The sequence below is a fragment of the Notamacropus eugenii genome, chromosome 1 (assembly GCF_028372415.1).
Source record: "Notamacropus eugenii isolate mMacEug1 chromosome 1, mMacEug1.pri_v2, whole genome shotgun sequence".
In the NCBI taxonomy this organism is placed as follows: domain Eukaryota; kingdom Metazoa; phylum Chordata; class Mammalia; order Diprotodontia; family Macropodidae; genus Notamacropus; species Notamacropus eugenii.
The window spans coordinates 713,853,355-713,856,151 of record NC_092872.1 but is presented as its reverse complement, the minus strand read 5'-3'; positions in this window follow the sequence as shown (position 1 = coordinate 713,856,151).

Below are 2,797 nucleotides of genomic sequence, written 5' to 3'. Positions count from 1 at the left end.
GTTATTAGAATGCTGGGGCGTCCCAGAGGTCCCTGCTGATTGGCTGGAAGACATTCCAAGGCAGTGGATTAATGAATGGATGGCAGAAGCGAGGGGTGCTTGCTACAGCATCTGAGCCCATTCACCAGCTTCTGCCAGGGGGTACCCCCTAAACTTCCCCCCCAAGTCAAAGAGTTATATTGGGTATTAGGAGAGTCAGTTACGGTGGGAGACTGGAAGGACTGGGCAAGACCCCAAGGGAGTTCTTCTCTTTCCCAGGAACCTCAACCCAACTTTGCCATGAATTAAACATGAGCAGAAGGTAACAGCACACCGTGTGCCATCTGAAAAGGGCAGACATCTCCCCTCCCAAGGTTGGAAGGACCCAGCTACTGGGAGGCCTGGGAAGGGAATGTTGGAGGTGGGAGGAAGGTAACAATACAAGGAGGATGAGGCAGACTGGAGCAGGGTCAGGATTGTACTGGTGCCAAGGGGCAGCCGAGGTGGGAGCAGAGGGGCTGCCTCAGCACTCATTTGAATCTAGATTGTCGAGGTCACAGAGGAAGGGAACTGGGGCCTGGTTCAGTTCTGTGATGTGGGGCCCCTGGGAGGTGGCAAGAAAAAAGTCTTAAGAGGAACAGGAAAAAAAGACAGGTAAAGTCGGGGCTGAGTCTAACAAAGAGCTGTTCCAGGCATCACTGCCCTGAGCCAGGCTGGGGGGCCGTGTTTCCTTGGTGCTTCTAGGGTCTGGGGACAGATGACCTGGAGGATCTTGCTTGGGGTGGAAGGGCACTTGGGCCACAAATCCAACCCCCATGTCAAATGAGATGCTGCCTGGCACATGAAGGGGACCTAAATGCTCGTCATTTCTCCTTCCCCTTCCTGGGGCCCAAAATGTCACAGTGGAAGGTGGGTTCCCCCTCATTCGGCTCCCCAAAGGGAGGACGATCAGTGATTTGCCTTGCAGGGCTGCAAGCTAGGACTCCTGGTCCACAGCTCTCTGCTCTGTGGTAGGGGGTGGCCGGGGAGAGAGGAGGGGCTGGTTGTCTGCGCGTGTTCAAGAACAGACCCCGGGAGGCTAGATACCCATGCTGCAATGTCCATACCAGCCCAGGGACAACCAGTCTTGCCACTTAGAAACAAGAAAGTTTCCTTTCTACCCTGTTGTTTTTAGCTCTTGGCAAGGTCAGAATTTAAGATTCTTTGCCCTCTCCCCTCCCCCAAAATTCTTTCATATTAATTACCAAAACTACTTAAAAGCTCTTTTGAGATCTTGTGGACATGATGACATTTTTGAATGAAATTGCTTGTACCATTCTGTTCAGAGTAGCCTAATAACTTCTAAAAGGAAATTCTAGTGGAGACTTCTACAACGTTATCCGAAGGGAAATTCGCTCCTCCATTCACCTGGAGCCAAGGAGGAGTGGTCCAGTCTGAGGACCCGAGTTTAAATCCTGACTTTGACACATGGACTGCGGGCTTGGGGTCTTTATCTCTAAAATATAGGCTTGGGCTACGTGTCTAAAGTCACCTGAGGTCCCTTCATCTCAGACCTGCTGACCTCATGGCCCAGAATTGGGGAGGATGAGCACCAGGTGTGTGTCCCACGGAGACGCAACCCACTCCTACTTCTCACCAGCAGAGAGCACCATTCCCTCTCTGATAGAGAAGCAGGCATTGCCAGCAATTCCCCACTGGGTGTGAATGGGTGATTCTTTTCCTTTGAATGGGCACAGTGTGTGGGGCTGGGCAGACTTGGCAGAAACTCTGACCTCAAGCCTCTCACTCAATCCCTTGCCAACTCCTCTCCCCTTCCAGGCTGACAGACCCAGGGCCAGAGAGCCAGGGCCCAAGATAATAATGACCCTTTTTAGGGCAATGGTCTTCCATGTCGGGGCTCTCAGAAACAAAGAGGAGGTTCAAAGATCACAGAACCCTGACATCTCAGAATTAGAAGGAACCTCAGCTGCTGGTTACTCCAACCCACACTTCAGTCAGTCAGTCAGTCAGTTAACGAGCATTTATTAAGAGCTTACTGCATACTGGACAAAGTCCTGAGAATTCAAAGAAAAACCAAGACAGTTCTTGCCTTCAAGGAGCTTAATCTAATGGGTCATACAGCAACTGTATGCTATAAGATACACAGGGAAAAGATGGGTGGAGTAGAGGCCAGAACTGGGACAAGGTACAAATGCTGAAAGGCAGAAGAGGGCAAGATAAAACCAGGGTTTCTTCTCTATCCCCATCAACTTGTATTTCTTTTTATATCCCTATAAATGTACTTATTGTCTTCCCTAATCATCATACTAATAGGATGTTGAGGCTTTTAGGAGAATTTTACACACATTGGATATACCTATTTGATGCTCACAAGGCTGAAAGGTAGGTGCTAATAGCACCAACTGAGAAAGGGGGAGTCCCCCAGCCAGGCTGAGATGGGCTTTGACCTTGAGTCCTTTCTGATTGAACAAATCCAGTGCTCTATCCACTGAACCACCGAGGGACCTAATTGAGAGCAGGAACCGGTTTATTCTGTCTATGGATGCCCAGCCCCTAACTATCCCTCTGAGTAGGGAGGGGAGGAACTTGGTGAAAAGTCTCCATCAGGAAGATGTTTCAGACTGGTGTCCATCTGGGTCAGTGGAGGAAGGAATGCTGGTCTCACAGCTGGGAGATGGAGAGTCCAGCCCATGACTAGCCGTGTCGGCAGGGCCTTAGTGGGACCCAGGGGGTTCCTCATTCTTCTGGAACTCCCCTCAGGTTTTCTCACCAACATGGGAATGTACCACGCCAGTCTTCCAAGGAATAGCTTCCATTA